The sequence below is a fragment of the Phascolarctos cinereus genome, unplaced genomic scaffold (genome assembly GCF_003287225.1).
Source record: "Phascolarctos cinereus isolate Bilbo 61053 unplaced genomic scaffold, phaCin_HiC Scaffold_2;HRSCAF=192, whole genome shotgun sequence".
NCBI classification, from domain to species: domain Eukaryota; kingdom Metazoa; phylum Chordata; class Mammalia; order Diprotodontia; family Phascolarctidae; genus Phascolarctos; species Phascolarctos cinereus.
Window position 1 is genome coordinate 289,890,584 of NW_027555625.1, and position 27,763 is coordinate 289,918,346.

At 41.0% G+C, this 27,763-nt stretch overlaps 1 long non-coding RNA gene across 1 annotated transcript in view; it reads left to right on the forward strand.

Annotated features, from left to right (window-relative positions):
- The window catches only part of LOC110207428 (uncharacterized), a 70,745-nt gene that overhangs the window by 4,252 nt on the left and 38,730 nt on the right, over window positions 1-27,763 (forward strand). Inside the window, exon 2 of the long non-coding RNA XR_002324157.2 lies at window positions 9,927-10,071. This is a non-coding gene — a long non-coding RNA (uncharacterized LOC110207428). The remainder of the gene's footprint in view (window positions 1-9,926; window positions 10,072-27,763) is intronic.

Below are 27,763 nucleotides of genomic sequence, written 5' to 3' on the forward strand. Positions count from 1 at the left end.
TGTCTACGATTTCTCAGTTCGTTACCTCTTGCCTTTATTCTTCTTTACTTCTGCTTTTTCTTGACTTTTTTCACTTTCTTCCATGTTCTTCCTCCCCTTCCTTTTGTTTTTTTTTTTCATTCTGTTCCTCCTACTTCCCTACCAGTTTATTTCTTTATATTTAATCAAAGCTCACCTCTAAGAAGCCAAAGCCCTCAATCCTCTTTTTCCCTGGTACATAGCCCAGGGATCCCACCTGGGCTACAAAAGGAATGAGATGAGTAAGATGGTAGGAAATGAAATAGATGGGAAGGTGGGAGAACAAAGAAGTCACCACTTGGCTCAAAATAAAATAAAAATTTAAGAAAAATCAAAGCTGTCAATAAAATCCTTTAAGTAGTTAGTGACTCAGTGTTGGGAGTTTAGGTGATGGCATTGGTAAATGGCTTCGTTGCCAAACGAAAATATTACAGATGCTGCTGTCTCTACTACCAATCAGGCCCAGCTTTGCAAAGCTAGATGAGCCCCCTTCTCCTGTGCAGAGGGCAAAGCTATTTGCATGATAAATGGATCATTCTGGAGGTACCCAATGAAATATTCAAATGAGGCCAAGGAGATGGGGTAGAGAGAAGGATCCCCAGTGTCCTCCCCTATTCCTGCCAAAGAAAGGGGAGCACACAGCTCAAGTCTGCTCTCTAAAGCTGGAGTCACCGTCTATCAGTTAACCTGGGGTTTTCAACTTGTTACTACCAGGTTTTTTTTAATTATTTGTTACTGTATCTTACTTGCCTTCTTTCTGGGACTTTGATGACATCCCTCAACACTTCATTGCCTTCTTTCTCTATACTAGCTAGGAAACTTCAAATCTTGGCTTTGTATCTTCACATGGAAAGGGCTTTGATCTAATCCAAGTGGTAGGAGCCTACATAGTTGTACTGCCTGGGTCTTGGAGGTGTTCCTTTGTGAAAGGTACTGGGACCCTAGACTGGTCTACAAGCCTATGAGCCTCAGTTCTTGGGACTCCACTCATCATTCCCTAGATCTCTGAACTCAGGTACGGTAACCTCAATTATGAAGATCCGAGTGTTGTTAGGGAGAGAACATGAAGACAGCTCCAATTGTTTGGTATAGTCAGTCAAGCTGGAGGATATCCAGAGGTCTCTGGATAGCACCCACAGAATAAAGACTTCAACCTAGGGAGAGTAAGGCAAATGGAGAAACCTTGTGTTCAGAAACACAGCTCCATCTCAGCATGTGTCCAGGTGAGCATAGAGATGCAGAAGGACTGCACACACACACACACACACACACACGTCCATATGCATTAGAGGTTAGCAGGAATGGACAATTGTTTCCAAAAGTGCCCTCACAACTACCCTGAATGACAAGGGTACCCAGGGTTACTCCAGGACACAGCTTCTTTTGAAATCATGGACCACTCCCCATTATTGAGGCAAAGGGTCAGAGAAAACTTAAGTTTCCTAATTTTTTTTGGGGGGGGGTTGGGGTTTATTTGGTTTTTAGGCCCAGATTGGGTGGGGAAAAGATTGATGAAAGGAGAAAAGTAGTAAGGAGAGGAGGATAAAGACAGAAATGGAGTTGGGGCTAACATCTGTCCCCCTTTCCTGCTTTAGACAGCTGGATCCATGTAATTCAGAACTGACCAATCCACTCTTCTGCTCAAAACCCTTTACTACTTCTCCATTGCCTCCAGGATGAAATGCAATCTCCAGGGCCCGCCATCTAAAATCTTTGTTACTCTCCTTTATGAATCTTCACATTCCAATCAAAATAGATTACTAGCTATTCCCAGGACTGGAGATTGCATCTCCCACTCTAAATCCACACAGACTGTGTTCCATTCCTGGAGCCCAGTATCTCTCTGGATCTTGGCTCAGGTCAAATGCTATCAACTCCTCAGTCTTCTTTGACCCTTCCTCCCAAAATTGTTAATGTTTTCTCAGATTACCTTATTTATGAATAATTTGTGCACCCGGCACTCCAATAGAGTTTAAGCTCCATGAAGGCAGGGAATGTTATGTTTGTGTTTTAAACTTTATAGGAACTTAGTAAATGTTTAGTTGAATGAAATTATAATCCAGAGAGGAGAGTGACAGTGTCATCATCATAATCATCAATGTTGCTGACTAACATTTATGTAGTATGTTAAGGTTTTAAAGTGCTTTACATCTATTATCTTATTTGATCTTTACAATGATCCTGTGAGGCATATACTGTTACTATTCCCATTCTACAAATTGGGAAATTGAGGCTCTGAATGACTTTACCATGAATCCACAGGTATACAGGGCAGACATTGGAAACCAGGGCTTCTTACTCCAAGACTTTCCACTATATAAGGCTAAGTTTCTCTCAAGTTCTCTCAATCCAACTAGGTTTACCTGGGACATAATTCCTTCCTGTCAAGTCCCAAGTCACAAACTAAAGAGAAGCCAAAGCCCAGTTTAGGACTGGGCCAAGAAAAGATAAGCTAAGCTACCAGCAAGATCCCTGCACTTTTCCCTGTACAAAACTACTTTAAAATAAAAATATATTAAAAATATATACAAAATTAAATTAAATTAAAATGCCTTCTCTTCTTAAAGTGAAAAGGTTTGATATGTATCAATATTCTCTTCTCTCCACTCATACAGGGAACAAGCATTATTTCTCCTAGAAAAGCTTGTGGGTAGAGATGGGAGCTGGGCCTAGACAATGCCTAGAGGTTGAATTTGCCACTATGGAAGATAAGGAGCCAAAAGGTCCTAAGTGTCCTCTCATTCCAGAGAAGGGAAGCTAAAACTGTCCATTCACTGAAGGAAAAGGGAACTTTTGCAAATCTTATGCTACTGACTTCAGACCTCTCCCTTCCCAGAAGTGGAAAGGGTCTTGGAGGTCCAACCCCTTTAATTTACAGGCAAGAGAGGAAGTGACCTGCCCAAAAAACACACTGTTAAGTAAATAATAGACTAAGAATTCTAATTCAAGTTTTTTAAAAGATTACAAATTTAGAACTACCTTCCCACTGGTCCCTGTAGTAATAGCTACATCTTCCTAGTATCACTCTGACTGCTTCGTATCCATAAGTCCTCTCATCTCAGAGAAACCAGAAGCTCCTTCAGGGCAGAAAGCTGTCTTCTCTTCTCCCCTGAAGCACCTAGCACATGACTAGACATATAGTGTAGCCGTGGCAGTTAATTAATTAATTGAGAAGCTTCCGGTCAATTAGCTTGCTAGCATGCAGGGAAGTCTATGTGTAGGCTTCAAGAGGAAGAGCTTAAGTGACCAATAGATCAGAGGCTCATAAAATAGAAAGGGATTTGATTTTGACAATGATTTTTTTTTCAATATTTAGGTTTGTTTCTATGAAGTAAAAAAGTATCGACATACTGGATGCATGAAGACTAGACAGAGACTCAGAGGCAGGTTCTAGAGCTCGCTGTACAACAGATGGCAACAGAACAGGAGTCTGGCTCAAATGTAGCTCCTCCCATAGCAACTGGAACATTGGACCCTTAAGTAGCCACTGTACCTAGGAGGAGGTTTCTGTCCCAGAATTCTGCCAAAAGCAAACACGGGCCACTCTCTGGACATGGTGGTGATCGAAGTTTGTGTGGGTTATGGCCCTGGTAGTTGAAAGTAGAGGCAAAGTTATTCAAAGAAGGATCAGGTGATTACAAAGGGACTCAGTGTTCACCCAACCCACAGTCCTCTCTCCATCTTGCTTGCCTCCTCTCACTCAAAGCCCATCCCCACCTAAAGTCCTGGCTATGTTCAGCTAGGAGAAGAAATGAACCAATAAGACTGTACTAAGGCTTTGGTTGACTTCAGTAAGGATTCTTCCCCCCAACATGTCTTGTCAAGATTGTCCCTACCTATCAAATCCAATGAAGGAAAATAAAACAGCAAAGGAGCCCAAACCATTCTTCTCCTGCCCTGCCCCTAATTCCTCTCTCCTAACATAGAGATAGACAGAAAGATGATAGTTAATGGATTGATAGAAAATGTATGATAGGTAATGGAGAAACAGCAACATGGGTAACAGATAGACAGACAGACAGACAATAGACAGATAGATAAATAGGTAAAGACAGAACATTGTCCTAACCATGAAATGAAATTTAAGTTTATGTCTGTGTTTAATAAGGAGGTCCCCTATACTCTCTGTATAGACTGGGCTAATTTACTACAAGCTCCTGGATAGGGCTATTTGTGCATTGTGTAATGTGTGTCTGTGTGTTTTGTGTGCATGTACACCTTCGCGTCTTTCAAGAAAAAGTTCAGCAACATTAGCTACACCTGAGCACAAAGATTGGTGCCAGCAGTTAATGTGGAAACTTGAGCACCTTCAAGGTTCAGAAGGCAGGAAATACCCACGGTGTCAGCAGGGAGAGATGAGAGAGTTGGTTGGGGGAGGGCCTCAAGTAAAGGGAACACAGTGGATTGGTCCCTGAACTTTCCACTGCAGGCTGAGCCTTTGCAGACCTTTGGAGACCAGTTTCATGAAGTGTTTCCACAGAGCTTGTTAGGAAAGGAGGATAGTGATAAAGCAAGGCTGATAGTTGTTTTCCCCATTAGTAGTGACTGGAGTTTGCACCATCCAGGTCAGATGTAAAGTGGAAGCTTAGAAAATCTGACACTCATCGATTCACTCTCCTTGTTCTAGTGTCATTTATATACACGAGAGAGGAAAGAAATGTGACTTCAAAATTGCAATTAAACCAACTCTGAGCAGAAAGGCCTTTCTTTAGATATCTGTACCCATCAAATCTCTATTGCCTCTCCAAAGGAAGTTCATTCACAATTTTCGAATTAAAGCAGACAGTGTAAATATTTCACACCCCTTGACTGTAAGTCATTTACAATTACTCATGTATATACCTAAATGTCATCCAGCAGAGCCTCCTATCATTTTTGGTCAGGTCCCTGAAAGAATGGCGATTTTTATAATGTTTTAAAAGTATTAACTTCCTTTCAAACATTCTTTAACCTTTAATGTTTTGTAACTTGATGAAAAGGTCATTTTGTTCAGAGGATGCTGCTGTTCCATAATTGTGCAGCTCTCAGGGTAAGTCCCATTCAAACTCTAGGCTCTTTAAGGAGGTATGTGTGTATGTATATATATATATGTATATGCATGTATATTTGTATGTAGACATATACATACATGGACATGTATGTAGATATGTGTATATAAACACATATAATATATGTTGTGGATATTCCTCAGATATTCACTAAGATCAGCTGCTCCAACAGAAGCAGTTATTTGAGATAATTAAACTTTACCAATTTAAGCAGCACGAGTTTATTTTATCATTAAGATTTTAACCATTTTGTGGGCATGTTAGAATTCTAGACTTCCCCAAGTGAAAGAAATCTCTCCAAACTCTCTGACACATTCTCCTGCCTTCTTAAACAGAGGCTCCTCAACATAACTGAACCTCTTCTAGATGACTCAGGATCCTCCTTAAGGACATCCATTCTTCTTCTGTGCTGTAACAACCTGAAGTCCTCAAAAGTTAGGAGAAGTGAGAGGTTGGCAGGTCCTTTGTAAAATGGTAACCCCAGACTTAGAAGCTTTGTTATTCTGTCTCCACCTCCTTTACTGTTATGTCTTGGCTATTACCTCCTTGGCAGTCAGTGAGCCTGCCTATATAAAGTCTTCCCTCCTCCACCCCATATGTTGTTTCAAATGTGGCTAGAGACTAAGAGACCAGGTAAACAGGCTTGACAGAACTGTGACTTAAGTAAGAGTAAATACATTCAGAGTAAGGCCTGTGTGTAACATGCAGGCGCTTCATTGGACTGTGATGTCTATTTTCTTTATTCTTTTCCTACTTCTCACCTGTGTTCTAGACAGGGAAGGCTGTCAGGTAAGGAACTTCTGGATAAGTGAGATGTTATTGTATATAAACTGCACCTCAAGTTATCTTGGAAGTAAGTCAGGATTAAATATGGAGTAGGAGAAATAACAGCGTTATTTTGGGATTATGTAGCCAGACCTGTACATCAAGTGAGAAATGCCATTTTTAGTCAGATACAGGAGCCTGGGCAGCTTTCTGGGGTGACAGGAACAGTTAGATAGGGCTGTTAGAACACAGGTATAATCTGTCGTTTTCTTCCTTTCAACTTGTAAGGAACACATGATCAACTAGTCAAATGAGTGAAAGTTTCTGGAAGGGGTCAGGCATCAAGAGGGCATAGGGGACAGTTTCTGTTACTAAAATCCCATAGTTTCAGTTTCTTGACTTGAAGTGCAGACATCATTTAAGCAGCATACTAGAGAAAAGGCAATTTGGATTCACCAAATCAGAGATGGCAACCAGAGACCCCTTCATCCAACCCCCTTATTTGACATATGGAGGAAAAGAACTCTAGACAGAGGATGGGACTTGTCCAAAGTCACCCCATGGGTTTATTTTGGGGAGAAGAGGAGACTAGAATACTGGGCAGCTTTCTTGCTATACTTCTTTGCTCCAGGGTGAGAATTCAATCAGCTGCCCTAATGAGGGGACTCTCAGAATGTCCAACGATTCTCTACCAAACACGCACCTCTCTAAAGTGGGGGAATAGAGCCAAGAACAGAAATGAATCAGAGTGATTCAAAGCGGGCTGTGCCCCTAGAGCTGACTAGCTGGCTCCCACTTCTGGTGCCTTCACTGCTTTCATTTCACTACCCATTTCAGTAGCTCTGTCCCGTTTCAAACATCCTGAGAATATGTTTAATTAGAATTTGGCTATACAGTCTCTTAAAATAAAACCAAAGCAACCAGCTAATTATATTGCTCAGCATTCTGTTGCAAACATATACTTTTTAATAAAACACTTTTCTAACTAGAGAAATCCCTAGAGATACAGATCCTCATTTATAAGAAGTTCCCTAAAGGGAGTTAAAGGAGAGGCTGCTTTATAGAGAAAGAGGCCAGAAGAAGGTGCTTTCAAGGAGCCTTTAAACAATAATCTGATTCTGAGGGTGAGATACACGTATTTTAGAAATGCAGATTTTTTTAAGATGGCCCGTATTATTTTCTTAGTTTGTTGTTGATGCTGCTGTTGTTATGTGTGTGCTTTGTTTTGTTTTGTTCACTTCCCTCTCTATCATTGTAACTAATGTCCATGTCTTGCATTCTGGTATTTTCAGAAGCATAATATTTAAATAAACAAATGATTTTCAAAATGCATTTCGTCTCATGCTGTTTCTCCCTCTCCTCCCTTCTCTCTATGTGAATAACAGACTCCTTTTCTTTAATGTGCAGAGCCTGCAGTAAAGTGTGGTTGAAGCAAGGAGTAGGGAGGGATGTGCTTGCTGTATTTGATCACCGTCCTCTGTCCCTGCAGCTGGGGACATGTGTGTGGGGAGTTAATTGAAGCCACTTTGCCAGCTTAATGCCAGTCTCTGCAGTTTTTACACAGCCTGGGCTGGGAGGCTTGCCTGCATGAGGACTGGATCCCACAGTGAAGGCATGGGAAGTGTGAGTTATACTGTGCCAGGGAGCTCTCAGCTCACAGGGACCATGCTTCTTGGAAATGCGTGTCCTTTCAAGAGGCTGGGCTGCACAGGCATCTCGGTGTGGTTAAGGGACTTGTTAATTGGAAGAAATGGAACAAATTGTCCTGCCAGAAGCAAGGCGTGGAGAAACCATTTTAGAAGTAAAATCCATGGCTGGCCATAGGAGTGAGAGCCAGCCTTTGAAAGAGGGAGTGAATGAACCAAGGTGTTGAAGGGAGCATTTGAGTCGGTGTGACATTTACAAGGGCTTTTCTCCTACTTTGAGGTTCTACGCTAGGACAGAGCAGGCCTTGGATATTTTTTATATTCCTTGGAAATGATGGAGACAGACTTTCCATTCCCAGAAAAAAGAATTCACTTACTTTCCCATCCATCTTCTACTTCCACAAAGGGCCATGTCCATATTTTTACTTATCTTGATTTTGACTGACAAGATAGATGACTAAGGTAATTACCCTCCATTCCCAGGCAAGACTGGAAGGAACTGCTGAAGTCCCTCCCTTAGACAATGAACATACTACTACTACTGCTGATAATAATAATAACATATTCATATGGAACATCAGAATGACAAGGCTCTTTTCTCACAAAAACTGCATGAAGCAGGTAGTGGAATTATCATCATTCTTTTTTCACAAGTAGGAAACAGGTTCAGAGAGGGAAGTGTTTTGCCCAGGGTCATATAGTTCAGACCTGTCAGAATATGGGTTTGAACCCAATTTTTTTGACTTTGAGTCCAGTGCTCATTACCTTACTCAAAAAAAGAGAGAAGATGAGATGAAAAGGGAGGAGGAGGAAAAAGGAGGAGGAGGAGATGAAGAAGGTGGTGATGATGATGATGATAGTAATAAAAGAGAGGGAGAAAGAGAAAGATGATGAGGAAGATTTTGGGCTGGACCTATCTATACATTAATTTGTATAGGTGAGTGCTGCTATGGAAACTCTCTCCAATGACGTAGATCTGCAATTCCTATAATCTGTGGTCTGCATCTTGAGTTCCTACAAGCTGTAATCTGAGTTTCCTGTAGGCACTGACCAGTTACACAACTTATCCATATTCACAGAGCTAGATTTATCAGAAGCAAGACTTGAACCCACATCTTTCTGAATTCAAGGCAGGCCTCTAGTCACTAATCCATGCCACCTCTTTGAAAGTAATAATAGTAGTTGACACATATATACTTCTTTTTGGTTTATAAAGCACTGGAATACATTATCTTATGCTTGTAATAGCCCTGTTGGGGGAGGGACTATAAATATTATTATCCCTGTATTACAGATGAGCAAATAGATGGCCCTGAACTGTCCGCCTGTCCATCCTGGACATTTTGAAATCCTCTCTGACACCATGATTCTATTCTCTTTCTACTTCTTGTTATAGAAACAATAATCAAGTCAACACTATCATTGATTCTATCATCTATCTACCCTGACTATTTGTCATTCCTGTGACCTATCTGGAGACAAAAATTCCCTGCCCTGTCTATCACTCTTCTTTATGTGTTGTTCCCCTATTAGAAAGTAATCTATTTGAAGGCAGAGATTATCTTAATTTTGTCTTTTTATAACCAGCAACCTGCACAGCACTGTACATTGTAGGTGTTTAATAAATGCTTTCTATTTCATTTCATTCTATCCATATCTGCTCCCCATTCCCTCACCTAGCTTATATCAAGATCAGTAGATCCTACCTAAATTATTAAATTTCACTACTAAAGCATTAAAACCTACTTACCTACCACTCCACTTGAAGCACAAACTACATGAAGCACCATGGAACATAAATAAGGCCATGTGGATGAGATATTTAATTATGACTCTTCTCAGTCAGATTCTTTGAGCCATTTCCAGTTCTACTTTTACTTCCTTGAACCTAGTCCAGTGAAAAAAAAACAGAATCTCTCCAAATTTATGTATGTAACCTGGGCTGGGCTGGCCATACCCAATTTGGGCAACATGGAAGCCTTCATCCCTGCCTCCTTTGGCTACTTGCATCTTTAAAACTGGTGAGACTGAGCCAATTGGTTTTTGATTGGTTGATCAGTCAGTTGGTTGGTTAGGTTTGGGGTTTTTGTTTGTTTGTTTGTTTCTTCTGTGCTCTCTCTCCATATCTCTCTCTCTCTCTCTCTCTCTCTCTCTCTCTCTCTCTCTCTCTCTCTCTCTCTCTCTCTCTGTGTCCCTCTATGCATCTGTCTGTCTGTCTCTGTCTCTCTCTTTTTCTCTTCACTGTTCTTTTTCTGCCATGCTCTCTTTTCTGCAACTTTTATCTGCTGCATCCAAAGGGTGATCCCAGTGCACATACAACATGGGCACAATGAACTGAACCATTGAGATGAGAAGAATTTGCTTCCCCTTACTCCCTCTCTTTTATGCTGGCCCTGAGAAATGGCCTTAGGGGTGTTTGTTTCTATTCAATGTTGTTTGTCTTCTTCAGTTTCAGGTCCTGGAGATGATTCAGAAGGGATTAGAAATTTGAACTGTGATGACCTTGGACCTAAGACTGCAGGCAGAATTGGTGCAGCAAGCCAGGCTGGCGTGGAAGCCCTGAGAACCCAGGATACCTGCTACTCAAACCTGAGGTGGGCTTGGAACTGACAGTGTGCTCTACGGGAACGGAGCTAAGCTATGGACTTAATCTCCTTCATCTCCTTAGAGGGTAGCAGGAGGGGGAGAAGGGAAATGATGCCTTCCTTGTATTGGAGGAGTAAATTTATATACTTGTGATTATATCTTCTAAAGTAAATATTTCTGTGTAAAAAGTAATCTGACTATTAGTGGCTAATGGAGCTGGGGTGCAAAGGATCCCCCTATACTTGGGGGGGCACATCAGTGAGGGTTGGAATCATTTGCAGAGAGCCTAGACCCAACCTCCCCCCCCAATATCCTTAAAGAAACTAGAGAACCTTAAGGGAAGGGTAAGCTCTACCTTACCTGCCCTTAGGTAGTAAGGGCCAGGTAGGATGTGTTACATCCATATGCGCCCTGCAGCACTCTCTTCTGACTGATAATTCCCCAGCCTGGACCTCCATTTCATTCCGTGCCAAGGCCATGCTTACTCCATTCTCAGCTCCACTCCTCACTCTCCAGACTTCATCTCCTCTCCAGCAGTGCTATTTCCCCAACCCCCTTTCCAACTCCCCTCTATGTATTGCCCTCCCTTCTTAGTAGGTAAGTACCTTAAGAATAGGGACATTTTTTTTTTTGCTTGTGTTTGTATCCCCAGCACTTAGCATAGTGTTTGGCACATTATAACTGTGTAAATATGTACTTTACCTATTTACTTCCCAATGATATTCTCCATGCAACCCATAAATAATAATAATGACAACTCATGTGTATCAATATAGTTTTCAAAGTTCTTTCACATACATATTCTCTTATTAGCATAAAAAAGAGAAATCTGTAGAATCCAGCTCGTTTTCTTAAAGCAGCCTCACACACAAAGGATAACTAGCAAGTCTTCTCTTACATCTATATAGAACTTTATAGTCACAAGGCATTTTACACAAATTATTTCATCTTTCTTTCACAATAGCTATGAGAGGTTGATAACATAAAGTAGTATTTTCCCCACTGGACTGATGAAGAAACTGAGGCTAAGGTAAGTGGTTTGCTTTCTGTAGTACAGCAGAGCTAGGATGCCAACCCCAGGCCTCTTGGCTCCAAATCCAGTGGGTTTTTTTTTCATCTATATCATGCCATAAAGTGACCAGAAGTCATAAACAGCCCATTTTCTGTTACATGTATATGATATTTAAATTGGTCAGTTCCAGGATAGGGGGCCAGAAAGTACCACATAAGACAGCATGGTAAATTCCAAGAGACTGAGGCCTGAATCTGAGCAGCCGTGCTCACCAAGAAACGGCATTTGATAATATTCCTTGTGACAGGAGAATATGGCCAGTAGCATCTTCACTTTGACTGGGGAGAGTCTATCCATCCCTCCCCCTCCCCCTTGCTTAATCCTGTCACAAAGAGCTGTCAAGGAAAGCACATTCTCTTTTCTCAGTGTACCACCTATGTTAATTATTCTTAGCTAACTCAATCATCATTTTCACCCTGACACAATTTTTCTTTCCAAAGAAAGAGCAACATATCTTGCCGCCCCCAATGTAAATTTCTCCCACAATATATTTCGAAAATAGCCACTCCTGGATGGTGGTAGCTGGCAGGGAAATTCTCTGATACGCTTTGCCTGCTTACATAGCTCTAGCCAAGTCTTCAAAACAGAGGCTCTTACAAGCTGGCCAACATGTTGGGCTTTCTTTGAATCTACTTCTTTATATTTTTTCATTCTTCCATGTCCATGCCTCTTCTCTATCTCCCATTCTCCTCCTCACTACAACTGCTCTTCTTCTTCCCTCTCTTGTCTTCCTCCATGTCTCTTCCTTGCCCCTTACCTATTACCCTTTTCTCCCCCATTCCCAATTCTCTTCTTTTTCTTCTAGCCACCCCCATGCTCTATCTCTCCATTCCTCATTGCCCTCATGCTTATACTCAAGATGTTCACATCTTTCACTGAGTGATACGGAGCTCTTCTGCTCCTTGTGCTTTACTCACATTGGGCAGTGGTATAAGCAATATATGGAGCTATCAGAATCTTCTCTGTCCTGAACTATACTGGTCCCCAGCAACTTTGTGGAGTCAGCAAATTTTCATTTTGGGTAGTGTCTTTCTCCTTCCATGTCACTTGACTTCATTTCCAATGTCTTTATCATCTTGGTTACTCACCATAGGACACCAGTGCCCTTAGCCTGCTCTCTCCTTCACACTGTTTGACCTCCATCCCTACCTCTCCTCCACCCATTCTGAAGTGTTAACTGGTTAATCTGAAAAATTAACCTATCGCTTTGTGTTCTTTTTAGAAAGAGGGTTGGATACATCCAGGTAATATATGTAAATTAGAGAGATAGAAAATTATAGTGGAAATAACACAGGACTAGGAGTTAGAAAATCTGGGTTATACTCTCAGGTTTACCAATGATTAGCTATGAAACAAGTCATTTTCTCATTCTGGGCATCGATTTCTCCATATATAAAATACACTGGATTACATGTTATCGATACACCCAAGGAAAGAGTATGAGGGCACCTGTGTACCCTTGATGAATTAATATTTCTTGACCCACATGAACTATATGTTAAAAAGGATAGTAAAATAACTTGATAATGTGACTACTGTGTCACAAAGATGGAGAATGAGAGTGGCATCAGAGAAGAAGAAAATAACAGATGTACCAGTTTTCCAAAAAAGGAAGAGAATAGCATTTGCAAACTTTAGGCCTCTGAGCTTAACTTGGGTTTTTGAGAAATTCTAGAATCACTTATTGAAGAGATGGGGCATCCCATGCTTTTCTTGCTGAAAAGATGGGGAGATATGAGCTAAACTCTAGTGCAATTAGATAGATTCGGAATTGGATGAATGACTGAAGGAGTCAATAATGACTCTATGTCATCTTGGAAGGTCTCCAGTGTGTGCCGCAGGGATCTATGCTTGGCCTTGTGCTGTTGGTTTGTAGATGATGCAAAGCCGAGGTTAGCTAATACACTGGACGACAGTCAAGATCTATCTTGACGAGCTAGAACATTGAACTGAATCCAATCAGTTGAGATTCAATTAGGATATAGGTAAAGTTTTAATCTTGGATTCTAAAAATCTGCTTCAGAAACACAAGGTAAGGAAGGGAATGCTTAGACATAGATTTGTCTGAAGCAATCTGGAGATTCTAGGAGATTAAAAAGTCATTTTGAGGGAGGAGTGTAGTAACTAGAGTTTCAGGATTAAAGAGGCAAGAGTCCCTTTGTACTTTGTCCTGGTCATACTTCATGTGGAATGCTGTGTTTGGTCCCAGGTGCCACATTACAGGAAGGACATTGACAAGTTGGAGACCATCTAGAAGGAAGCAAAATGGCGAATGCCTTGTGTCTGTGCCATATGAAGATTAGTTAAAGGAACTGAGGGTTTTTAGCATGGAGAAGAGAAGATTGTGGGGCTCTTAATAGCTTTCTTCAAGTATTTGTAAGATAGTCACAGGGAAGAGAGATTAAGGTATAATATTTTCTTTTTTTAAAATTCTGTGTACTTCATTTCTTTATTTGATTATGATAACGACTTCATTAACAATAATAGTGATATCTACTACAGCTTTAACTCTTCAAAACACTGTATGCAATTATTGTGTTTTCAGTTATTCTTTCTCCTCCTCTCCTTTTCTCTCTCTCTCTCTCTCTCTCTCTCTCTCTCTCTCTCTCTCTCTCTCTCTCTCTCTGTCTCCCCCTCTTTTTCCCCCTCTGTCTCTGCCTTGGAACCAGATTGGGTAAACTGACTGTTCAGCTTTGACTGAGGGATGCTGAACACGAATTTTAATTCAGAGGATCACTGTTATGCTGATGTCAATTATAGCGTAATATAGGTTGCCTCTTATCCCCTAAATAAACTTTTTTATTGTTGTGTGTATGTTTACCTGTACCTATATGTTGCATCTAGGTACAACTCTGAACACAGAAATAAAACTCATTCTCAGCAGCGATACTGTGTGTTCCCAGAATCATCTGTGCTCTGATCACCCGTGTTCTAAGAGTCCTCCCAACTCTGACCCTCTACCATTTTTGGGGTCAAAGCTTGTCCTGAAATTCCATATTCTTACCACTTTCCTACTCTGATATTCCTTTTTCTGAGTGCCCTGCCTGCTCTTTTCTGTATGGCTTCTTCTGGGCCTGACATTCTGGGTGAGGTATATTATTTTCTGTTTGACCCCAGAGAGCAGAACCAGGAGCAGTTAACCAGGAAACATTTATTAAGTGCCTACTATATGCTCAGCACTGTGTTAGGTACTAGAAATACAAAGAAAAAAATGAAACAGTTCTTACCCTCACAAAGCTTATATTCTATTAGGAGAAACAGCATATATAGCAGTTATTCAGTTGTGTCTAACTCTTCATGACCCCATTTGGGGTTTTCCTGGCAAAGATCCTGGAGTGGTTTGCTATTTCCTTCTCCAGCTCATTTTACAGATAATGAACTGAGGCAAAGATGGTTAAATGACTTGTGCAGGGTCACACAACTAATTAGATTTAAATTCATGAAAACAGTCTTCATGAATTCAGTCTAGGCACTCTATCCGTTGCACCACCCATGCTGCCCCTATGTATAGCAGTAGGTACAGCTATGTATAATATGATACAAAGTAATTTGGAGAGATTGGTAGGGAGGCACCAGAGAATTGGAGGAGGAGGAAAGGAAAGGTATACAGGCTATAGGAAGGGGTGCTTGAGCTGAGCTTTGCAGGAAGTTAGGGACTGTTAGAGCTGGACAGGAGGAGAGAATGGTTTCCAAGCATCTGCTGCAAAGGCTGGAATACTCACTGAAATATAGTGCAAGGATGAGGGGTTGAAAGTGTGCAAAGAACAAGTAGGCCAGTTTGGCTAAGCCACAGACTTTGTGAGAGGGGATAATCTAAAGCCAAGGTATCAACCTTGAAGCCTGAAAAACCCCCAAGTGGACCAGAACCACATTAAAATATAATTGGGAAATGTTTAACAAAATACATAAAAATACAGCACTATGTAGATAATGCTAATTTGTGGCTTTCAAAATCAACATGTGGCCTGCAGGGACATTTCTACTGGGATTTGAGATCACTGTTTTATAGTATGTCTAGAAAGGTAAGCTTGTTAAGGGGTTTACATCTTAAACAGAAGCATCTGTATTTCATCAGTTTGACAACTGGGTGCCCCTGGAACTTCTAGAGCAGGAGAGAGACTTAGTTAGAACTCTTGAAACGAGATGAGTTGGGGCAGCTAGGTGACTCAGTGGATAGAGCTCTGGCCTTGGAGTCAGGAAGCCCTGAGTTCAAATCTGACTGAGACACTTGACACTTACTAGCCGTGTGACCTTAATCATATCACTTAACCCCAATTGCCAAACCAAAATAACAACAACGAAAAGAGGTGAGTTTAGGTTTCATCTAAAGAAAATAATTAGAGTTACATAACAGTGGAGTGGACTGACTTGGAAGTTGTAGATTCCTTCCCATTCCTAGGTCTTCAAGCTCGAGCCAGTTGACCATTTATCAGTCTCTCATACCTTCTTTTTCAGGTATGGGTTTGGCTAGATGAGTGCTGAGGTCTCTTCCAACCCTACATTTCTTGATTCTCTGTCTTTAATGGCTTTGCCAACTGGAGAAATCTCCTGTATTTTAACAAGAACCATGAGTGGATAGATAGTAACTTTTACCTTAGTGGTAGGCATCCTAAATTTTAGCCAGGTAGGGATGAAATGAGAGAGAGATCAAGCGTCAGGCCAGTGTATGTGGGGGAGGAGGAAGAATGAAGGGGGAGTAGCTAAGCCCTCTATTTGTACAAATATAGCCTCCATTATTCCTATCACAATTATTCTATGGAGACTAAAACTGGGAGGGGCTCTGACTTCCAGCTTAGCTTGAACCTTACATTCTCAGAAAATTGCTAATATTGCCATCTGTTGAAATTTCTGATTTCTAAGGATCCATTTAAGACCATTTCATCAGTTCCCATATGGTCTATGGTATGTGATATCATGGCAACATGAAACGTCACAGAGAACCCTGGCCTGGGATTTGGGAGACAAGAATTATAGTCACAACTCGCTGACTTTTCATTCTCAAGCCCCAGTTTTCTATTCTGTAATAACAGCTAACATTTAAATAGAGTTTTAATGTTTCAGAATGTTTTACATATATTAGCTCATGTGATCCTCACAAAAAGCTTGGGAGTTAGGTGCTATTATTATCCCCATTTTATAGATGAAGAAACTGGTGTTGAATAAGAATCACAGAGCCAAAAAGCGTTTGAGACAAGCCATTCATGACTCCAAGGCCATTACTCTCTTTCCACTACGTCATCTAGGGTACCATCTGTAGATGGAGGATGTTAGACAGAATGACCTCTGAAGCACCTTCTAGACTGAGACCTTATGAAACCTCAACCTATACAAAGCATCAGTTCTTTCCTGACAAGAAATGAAGCAAAGTCTACTAGCTGCTTCCTTTAAAGCACTGCTCTGTGACAGGGGCTGATTCTGTCAGTAACAGAAACAAGTTGGCGTCTCTGAGAGTGACTGAAGATCTTAATTTAAATGTTTATCCTCTGGAAAAATACTCAAGTACCTATTTGCACCACATGCAATGAGGGCCATATCTTCCCATCTCACAGTCAGAAGGAAGAATGTATTTTAGCTCATAGCTTAACAGAAATTTAATGCAATATTATTTTGGATATTGCCCATCTGACACAGCCAGTATTTCTTAATGTTCGGGTAAAGGCACAAGGTGTTCACTGTGTACTCCATCTAAATAACCAAATGGCTCTCATACAGAATACTTTCTAGGTATCGCACGTTCCTTCCCCATGTTACCGGCTTGTGGGCTGGTAGTCTGGCCACTGAAGGGACAGAAACGTGGGAGCAGCTGTTGAAAGCAACAATTGACAAAGCAGGAAATCCCTCATGCAAAGAAAGCTGTGGCCCAGCCCTGAAGGGTTAATCATTTCTGCCCTGTGCAGCTGGTTCACTAGTCCCCTGAGAGACATTGGCAATAGACTCCCAGGCACTGCAGGGGTCACCACAGCCCTTGGAGGGTCAGCAGGGCATGAGGCAGTCCACGTTGGAAACATCTCCTCTGCCAGACACAGGTGTTAAGCCCATATGGTCTTTACTCTGCTCCTGAAAACACTACCCAGAAGACTGAAAGTTTGTGTGTCTTCTAGCTTCCAGGCAGCAGGATTTTTCTATGGTGGAAGCAGGGGTACCAGGGGACTACAATTTCTGGAGAGCATCATATGAGCAACTTGGCTCCTATAGACTCAAAATGAGAAACACCACCAATGAAACATTCTCCCAGTGCAGAGACTTTTGCGATTATTCTGCTAATTATCCTACTTTTTTTTTTTAAGTCTGGATTTGGTATGGAGAACTTCCTAGTATGGAAACTCCTTTCACCTATGCAGATCAGGAATGCGTATTATAAGAGAGCTGCCTGAGGCACAGAAAGGTAAAATCACTAAGAAGGTACTATCAAAGGCATTATCTGAAACCAGGTCTTCTTAGGGCAGCTAGAGGGGCAGTAAATAGAGTGCCAGGCTTGGAGTCTGGAAGACCTGGGTTAAAATCCAACCTCAGCCTCTTGCTAGTTTGTGTGACCCTGGACAAGTCACTTAACCTCTGTTTGCCTCATTTTCCACATCTATAAAAGGAGAATAATGACAGCACCTACCTCCCACAGCTGTTGTGAGGATCAAATGAGATAATATTTGTGAAGTGCTTACTTAGCACAGTGCCCAGCACATAGTAGGTGCTATGTGAATGTTAGCTATTATTATTATTCTTTAATCCCAAGGCAAGTCTTTCATTCACTATGACATGACACTAATCTTCCTCACCTTAGCCCCACTGCTTCCATTTAAAGTTGTAAAGAACCTTCATGAGCTAGATCCCACTACTGACTGGCACATGAGCTTTGATCTGCTCTGGTTCTGACCTGGTCCAGTTCATCCCTTCATGGGCTGTGTAGTGCCCCCCCCATATTGGTGCCACACTTAGTGCAGACACCCAACCATACACCTTCCTGCAGCTCAGAACTTCCGATCTCCAGGGCTCCAGTGGCCTCAGCTTCCCCAATAATTGGGACTACAGGCCCACACCATCACACCAGGCCCATCTGTGTAAAAAAAAAAAAAGGCTTTTCTGGTTGCTAATAGGGTGTTATCCAAGATTTCAGGGTATGGTACCTTAAAGAAATGTCCTGAAAAAACAGACATTCTAGGTATCAAAGGGGGGAAACTTTGTCACCAGCTCAGAGGAATCATAAGCTTTTGGAAAATCAGTGGCTGAGGTTCAAGGAGGCATGAATGCTTCTGCAGCCCAGGGCAGCCAGGTTCAGGGGGCAAGTTGCTCCCATTTCTCTTCCCCGCCCTTCTGTAGGAGTGGGACCCTCCCCTCAGCCTCAAACCCCTAGGGATAGGGTAATTTAAGCTATACTTGATGTAAGCTATACATCACTGTCTTCTGGACCAGCTTTCAAATTAAACTCTGATGTACAAAGTTAAACAAAAATGAGATAAAAATTGGCAGAGGTTGAAGAGGGTCGAAGTAGTCAAAACACAAGGTAGACTATTGCTTCTTTTGATTTATGTTATCCTGTAAACTGGAAAAAAATAAAATAAAATTATAACTCTCCCTGAGCCTTTCTCATGGAGAATGAGGCATCACTAATTTATTTTCTATAGACTGACTCCTAGGCTTTTGGTCTGGGAGAGGAATGCATGCCATTGTTTGCCTATCGAAGTATCTCCAGTTACATAGAAAAAGGGGATTGCGATGATTTAAAACCACCTCCAGAGATGCTATCTGGAGATAGTAATGTTACATCTCTATTGCTTTCCATTATGCCAGTTATGTCAAATACTTGGCAACCCACTTGTAGCAGGCATCAACATCTCCTGGTTGAAAAAATGTCCAGAGTAGATTGTACCCTAAGAAAATATGAACTCCTCCTCCCCTGTCCCCACAAAATCTTTTCTTCAATTAAGTTCAGTTTTCACAAGCCAACAGGAAGCTTGGCACAATCAATGCAAACTACATTTCACTGAACAAAGAGCCATGGGTTCAGTTCACCACTAGAACTGAATTTGGGGGATAATACTTAACTAGGACATTCCAACCCTTCAGAGGTACAACACTGTGATTTTGGTTTGATTCCCTGATAACCCTTCTGCACCTCAAACAAAGAATTGCAGCATCTCAGTGAGAAAGAAGCTCAGAGGCTATCTAATCTGACCCATACCTGAAAAAGAATTCCCTCTACATCCTACCCAACAGTCATCCAGCCCTTGCTTGAAGACCTCCAGAGAACAACCCACTACCATCCAAAGCAACCCTTTCCTCTTTTTCTGGATAGGTCTAATTGCTAAGGATTTTGTTTGTTCCTTTGTTACATTCAGCTTCCATTTGTCTCTTTACAACTCCCAACCACCATTTCTAATTCTGCTTTCTGGTTTGAAGCAGAACAAGTCAATTAACAAAAATTATTTAAGTGCCCATTGTGTGTTAGGTCATATGTGAGGCCCTGGAGATATAAATAAAAAGAAGGAGCAAATCCCTATTCTCGAGGGCTTCCATTCTGTTGAGGAAGAAAACAAGGTAAGGTAAGAAAACATGTAAATTGTATACACATATATATGTGTGTGTATATGTATGTATATATATGTACATATACATACATACGTATACAATATATGTGCACATACAGCATAAATTAATCAGAATAAATATGATATAAACTCAAGGTAGTTAGGGACAGAGGGTACTAGCATTTAGGGAAGGGGGTCAGGAAAGACTTCATAAGATGACATCTCTTGAAGGAGATTTCACATAAGGTGGAGGTGAGAAAGAAGTGTATTCCCAGCATGGAAGATGATCACTGCAAAAACAAAGAGCCAGGAGGAGTTGCTTGTGTGAAGGACACAGAGAAGGTGTTGTTTGATTGGACCATAGAATTTAGGGATGCAAGCAAGAGGCAATGAAGCTGGAAAGATAAACTGGAGCTAGGTTGTGTAGTGCTTTAAAAATCAAAAGGAAGAGTTTGTGGGCAATAGTAAACCACTGGGGTTCTTGAGTAGGAAAATTACATGGCCAGAGCTATGCTTAAGGAAAATTACTTTGGTAGAGGTGGAGAGGATATTGGGGGGAATAGACTTAAGGCAGGGAGGCCAAGTGGGAGGCCATTGAAATAGTCTAGGTGAGATGTGAAAAGGGCTTGAACTAAGGTAATGGCTATGTAAGTAGACAAGGAATCAAACATGAGACATATACAAAGATGGGAAAGACTTGGCACCTGATTCGATATACAGTTATCCCTTCCACATTGCAACTTTCCCCATGGCAGTTGCAATATATCACATTTTGACATATTGTGATTTGGCATAAAAAAATTAAATGGGATTTTTCTAGGAGTTTTGCTGGAGCCACAGATGACACTCAAAGGCCAGCAGAGGACATAGAACCTCTGATCAAATGCTTAACACACATTTTACAATAAGGTACTGTAAATACCCCATAAAAGAGAAAGAGAAAATTCAGACTTCTTCTCTGGCACAGAGGAAGAGCTAAAAAATTTAACTTGGGTTTTCCAGATTGTGGAGTCACCACCTCCCTAACCTCCTAGATGTGGAAAGGATAACTGTGTAAGGTGAAGAGTTGAGGATAGCATTAAAGTTATGGACCTAGGAGACTGAGAGAATAGCTGTGCCTTTGACAGAAATTGGGACATCTGGAAGAGGGGTGTGTATCTTCAGACTAGTAATGAAACTTCTCTGGGCTTCCGGTACAATCCCTTGTGGAGTTAGATGAGATGATGTTGTCCAGCTGTAAATTTCACAAGACTTTCGATTCTTTCCTTGAGATTAGTGAATAAAATTAATCATATTTTGGACATATTGTGTTTAAGTAGTGTTCAGGACATCCAGTTGGAAATATGGGCCTGGAGCTCAGGGAAGTGACTGGGGCTGTACAGGTAGATGTGTACTTCAGAAAACAAAATCCATGGGACTAAGTTCACCAGAGAGATAAGTGAAGAGTGTCCCGGAGAAGACCTTTGGGGAACTTTCGCTGTCAAGGAGTATAATCTGAATGGAAAAACTAGCAAAGGAGATTGAGAAGAAAGACAGCCAGTAGAGGGCAGTATCACAAATCTCTTTTCTACCTAGCAGGTCCTCAAATACATGAAGATAGCTGCCATACCTCCCTAAATCTTTTTTCATTTCCCCTATTCCTGGAATCAATCAATCAGTCTTTATTGAACACTTCCTATGATCGAGGCACTATACAATCATCTATGTATAAAACTGGATCTTTGCCCTCGAATGGCTCTCAGGTCTTGTTGGAGAAACAAAATACAACAGCTCTAGACCTATGGTTTTATGATTTATTTATTTATTTAAAAACTTATTCATTCATTCATTCATTTATCTGATCATTTATTTGTTTTTTTGTTTAGTGTTTAGTTTCTTTAGAGCAGCTAGGTGGCACTGTGGATAGAGCACCAGGCTTGAAATCAGGAAGTCTCATCTTCCTGAGTTCAAATCTGGTCTCAGATTTCTTACTAGCTGTGGGACACTGGGCAAGTCACTTAATCCTGTTTGCCTCAGTTTCCTCATCTGTAAAATGAGCTGAAGAAGGAAATGCAAATCACCCCTGTGTCTTTCTCAAGAAAACACAAATGAGGTCATGAAGAGTTGGACATGACTGAAAAATGATTGAACAATTTAACTGATAGTGAAGACAGTTCTGGTTTTGGAATCATCTGACTTGGTTTGAATCTTGGTTCTACAGTTTGCTGTGTGTATATCCTCAGGCTAGTAATGGAACTTCTCTGGGCCTCCAGTATATAGCCCCTGTGGGGCTAGATGAGATGATATAGTCCAGCTGTAAATCTCATGAGACTTTAACTCCTTCTTTGAGATTGGTGGCCAGCCATCTCAGAGGTGGCCAAAAGTAGGATTAGAGCTCACTTCCAGTCTTAAACTGATACACTCTTTAGAAATGAGACAATGATAACAGAATCTGCCTCATGGTGGGTGTTTTTGGTTTAGGGGGAGGGTGATAGTGGAAAGGTCTCTATCTATGTAGACCAGAAGTTCCCAAACTTATTTGGCCTACTTCTCCCTTTAAAGAAAAAAATACTTAGAGCATCCTTGGAAATCTACTTTCTTTAACTTTTTTAGGTTTTAATATACATAATTTCAAAAAAATATGAATTTAAAAAGACATCTTAAATTTAATAATTTATTATGAATTTGAGGGGTTTTTCCTGCATTGAAATTTTAATGACACAATATTGTGTCATGTAACCATATAGTATCATATTGTAAACAATTCATTACACTCATGTATTCTTGCTGACACACATTGGACTTCCCAACCATGTGCATATGCTTGCCTGCCAACACTTTCTTGTTAAGACCTGTCAGAGGACTTGACCACTAAGGGGTTATAACTTGCATTTTGTGTGTTTATTTGAAAAACAATGTAATCACTATGACTTTAACTCTGTTACACAACAGATGAAACATATACGAACGCTTTTTCAAAATTTTCTCATTTTTTCTTCTTTCTTTATGCTTCTATCATGTTCTTATTTTTATTCAACAACCCCCAATTATACCCGAGGCTACTACTGCCCTGGACTAGGTGGGGTGAGGGGGGAAGGTTTTGCCTGCTTTGGGAACCTATGAAGTATTGTAAAACAATGGGGTTCATGTGTGCATTGTCAAAAAATTCTCCCAGGAGGAATACAGCCCCTCCTTTTGGATGATAGTGAAATCTGTGGAGGTTTGAGAACCAATGGAGGTGGGGGTGGGGGAGAAGCAGCAAGAGCCTGTCCCTGATGTTACTAGGGGAATGCTACAGGTTAACTCCTGAGGTGGATTCTGCCTCCATATCCAGCCATTTCAGAGACAGAAGCATCATTACCAGTAGAGATAACCAAATTCATGAAGTTGAACTTAAGCATAATTGTTGACTTTTTAGAGTTCATTGTCATTTGGGAATGTGAGGAGAAATCCAATATATGGGGAGCAGGCTCAAGGGACAGAGGCTTACAGAATTCTGTGCCTTTCTTTACAACAATATTCACCAAGGGTCTGGAATCCATGAATCCTTGAACAGGACTGCATCTAGCAATCCTGGTGCTTGGGACAGGCCCCACAAAATGGAGCTCAGAATAAGTAGAATAAAAGGTACCTTCCAATAATTTTTTTTTAAATAAATTCAGTTGAGTAGGAGGGAGAGATATCTGGAAGACATCTTGCTCCTAGGAACATGGGGTCTATAGAAGGAAAGAAGCTTGGATAATGTAAGGTGCTTGTAATGGAGACTACTAATAGGTAAAAGAACAAGTCAGGATGGGGCTGGGGAGGAGTTCACAGGGAGAACATGGAGCTGCTACCTATAGGGAGAAATTTTTCTGTTTTAAATATGTCTATTTATTAGAAATTTTTGCTAAATGTGGGCTAAATCCAGCTATTCTACCTAGAGTACAATACTGTCAGCACCCCTTAAATTCTGGAACCCTCAGGAAGAACTTTGGTTGCCCCACCCTAGTTATGGCTCTGTCCTTGCTCGAATGCTTCCAGGGGCTCTTTTCCATGGCCAACCTCCCCGTTCTTCCTTTATAATTCAGCTGCACCATCCCATTCTCCCTGAGTATGTGTCTGTAGGAGGCAGACATCACTGCCTTCATTTTTCTACTGGGGAAAAGTTGACTGTGGGGTTTTCAAGGAGGTGGTGGGACTTGGGCTGGGTCTTGGAAAATGAATGGGATTGGGATTTGTAGAAAAGTGAGAGAGGGGCACATCAAGGAGGAAGGAAGAAGAGGCTGGAAAATGAGAATGCTTTGGGAAACATTGAAGAGGTCTGTCTGCCTTGCTGGATACTTGGGTTCATGCTAAAGAGGAATGGGAGATGAGATTGGAGTCATATTGCAAGGGAGTCTGAAAGCAGAAAAGTAGCAATGAAATTGTTACCCGAATGGCCTTTTTTTTGGTCACTGTGAACTAACATAAGGATTTGACCACACAATGGTTCCATATATTAAACATTCTAAGAGTTCATCCTCCTCTGACTCAAGAGTTCTAGAGTCATTCTGCCATATGCAGCTAGGTGGCACAGTGCAAAGAATACCAGGCCTAGAGTCAGGGAGATGAGTTCAAATCCAGCCTCAACACTAGCTGTGTGACTTTGGGTAAGTCATTTAACCTGCCTCAGTTTTCTTATCTATAAAATGGGAATAACAATAGCACTTACTTTCCAGGGATGTTGTGAAGATCAAAGGAGATATTTGTAAAGGGATTAGCACAGTGCCTGGCACAGTATGGGGACTTTAATAAATGCTTGTTTCCTTCCTTTCTTTCCTTCCTGAGCCTGGCATGGCACCCCTAGTCCATGTCCTGAAGCCCTTTCAAACTGGTGATTTCTTCAATAATACATGTACATGATGGGCAAATCAGTCTGTTCTCTCCAGGACCTGACTATCTGCTCATCACTCCCACTAGGTATTCTTCCACCAATTATTAAACAAAAACTAAAAAATATACCCAGGATGTAATATGTGAGCCTCCTAGGTATTCCTGGATACCTAGAAAGACCTATAGAGACAAAACCAAAACAAAAGCAGTTCCCTGTCCTCAGGGAACTTCTATTCTTTGAAGGAAGCAAAATGCATATGATAAATTACAAAACATGAACAGAGTAATTTCAAAGTAATTTTTGGAGTGGGGAAAGCACTAGGAGCATGAGGGAAAAGCTTCTCATAGATGCCTGAACAGAGCCTTGAGGTGTTACCAGAACATTGATTAGAAAGAATGGTGAGTTTCAGCTCAGGTACTCCGAGAAGGCTTCCAATCTCTAGGACCACACTGAAGGTGTGAACTTGGTTTGTATAATCTTTAATCTTCTTACTTGCATAGAGCTTCTCAGAAACACTTTGCATACCTTTTTTTTTTAAATCTCAGTTGCCCCTTATAAAAAGATTGTTTCCAAAAAACTAAAATTGTAGGTGATCCAAAGGACAATGAAAAGATTGGTGGTAGTATTGTTTGTAAGAGTAAGCTCTGGCATATTATCAAGTATGACTTGTATGGGAAAAGAGTTATAAAATAACTTCTCTCCTCATAAAAAAGGGGAGAGGGGTTATTAGGTGGGGAAGGTGTCTCCTATGTGCCAGGCACTGTGCTAGGTATGTTTTACAATTTTACAATTTTTATCATTTGATAATCACAAAGCCCTACAAGGTAGGTGCTATTATCACCCCCATTTTACAGTTGAAAAAACTGAGGCAAATCAAGATTAAATGACTTGCCCAGGGTTACAAAGCTATTAAGTGTCTGAGGTCACATTTGAACTCAGGTCCTCCTGACTCCCAGACATTGTGCTATCCAGCTGCCTCTAGAACAGAATATTGTATGCACTGTCAGATGTTGCCACTATACTAGATATTTTTGTTTAATTGTTTTGTTTTGTCACAAAGTGGGATTAGCCAGGAGTAGGCAGAGTAGAAATGACTGTGATATAAAGACACAGATGTTAGCAAAATATATCTTTAAAAACAGCATAAAAGATTATCACCAAGGTCTCATACAACTGGGAAATGGAGGTTGGGCATATCTACAGTTATGTGTCAAGAGCAAATGACACTAGACAGACAGCTGTCCACTGGTTGCTACAGTCCCAAGAGCCCCCCATCTACAATAGACGCTTCCTCCATTTTCTGCAGCTGTCCTCCTATATCCCTCTTCTTTTTTGCGGCTAAACTCGACAAGACCCTCTACAATCCTTGGTCTACCTCCTTTCCTCTGACTCTCCTCTAAAATCTCTGCAGTCTGGCTTCTGATGCCACATCTAACATGAAACTTCTCTTTTCCAAGTTACTAAGGTGACTTTCCATAGATTCCAGATCTAATGGCCTTGTCTCAGTCCTCCTGAAGCTTTCTGCTGTGTTTGATATTATTCATCACCCCCTTCTCTTTGATACTTCTTTTCTCTCTAGATTCTGTGACACTGTTCTCTGTTTCTTCTCTTGTCTCTCTAACCACTCCTTCTAGATCTCCTTTGCTGAATCTTCATCTAGGTCATGCCCACCAACCATGGGTATCCCCATTGGTCTACTAGTGCACTAACCAATGGACTCTCCAAAAACCAAAAAACAACAACAACAACAAAAAAACAGATTCTCCAGGAAAAAAACAAATATGCTGGACACACTTTTAAGATTAATCTACACTATTAACATTTTCTCCATCATTTTCTTAACTCCAATGGACAACAACAATAAATTAAGGCCTGATTTGTAGCTCTTGCTGATTTCCAAGGTGTAAATGCTCACACTGAATATTTAGCAATCCAGTGCTTGAAGTGACTCTTTTTCTTGTTGATTTCATTATCTCTCAAAGCTTCAGGGATCATCTCTATGCTGATGATTTTCAGCTACTTTTCAAGCCCAAACCTCTGGCCTAACCTCTACTTTTACATCTCCAACTAATACCTTTGTTCAACATTTTGAAAATTATTATTTTAAAAGTCTGGGTTTCTCTATCTTCCCTCATTTAGAAGTGTAGGGCCTTCTCAGGGTTCCATCCCGTTCAGATAAAATAAACTCAGATAAGCTCTGAGTTTTGACCTACTCTGTTTCTGACCTGGGCCATTTAATCCGATGACCTGGGGACCTTTTCATTCTGGGGGCTTACCATATTAACACCAAACAGTGCAGACACATTTGATCAACATAGCCCACTTTAGCTGGACTCTAGAACTCAAGAGAGCCCCTTCCCAGGGGCCACCTGGATTACAGGTGTGTCCCACCAGGATCAGCTAAGCCTCCCTTTGTTGCAGAAATTTTAAAAGAAAGAGAAAAAAGCAGTTCAACCAACACACCCTTCCTTATCTGATGGTACTAGAGCAGTATTTCATACCTATAATCCTTCGTCTTTGTAATGAAGGAGGGTGGTGCCTTTTTATCCCTACGCCAAAGCTGATCATTAGATTTATACTGAGTTAAATTTCCCTTTTTCATTCTTACCTATTCTCAAAGTTGTAGACATCAAGAGCCTTGTTTCCCTGGTCCTTCTGACTATGTTTTGCATTACTGCCTCACTGGTTTTCAAAGTGATTCCACTTAGGTGAGGCAAAAGACCACCTACCCTCCCAGCTCAGTTTTGGAACAAAGAAACCAAAACCCCAAACAAACAAACATAAAAGAAAACCACTCAGTTCCCCAAGATAAAGAGGAGGAATGCTGCTCCTTGGCTTTAAACCAATGTGGGGGTAGTGTAAATAAGCTATTAACCTGCACCTTTACACACTGACATGTGATTAACCTGAATAAAGGAGCCCTGAGTGAGGAGACTTCCAGCTTCATGGTATCCTCTCATTTCTTCCCATTGTCCTTCAGCAAAAGTCTATGATTCTTCCATTCTTTTTTTCTTAAATAATAAGCATTTTGCTAATTAAAAAAATATATATTTTTCCTCTTCTGGGTGAAGCTAGCATCAAGTTTGGAGAAGGAATGGGAGTGGAGTAGGACTTCCACCGGTTAATACCCTTCTCCGTGCCCATTTTTGACAGAACTCTGCACGTCAAGGCAAAGTCTTCAGGTCTGATTCTGGACTCTGGAAACTACTAACTGTGTGACCTTAGCAAATCACATGAGTACTTTCAGCCTCACTTCCTACATTTATAAGATG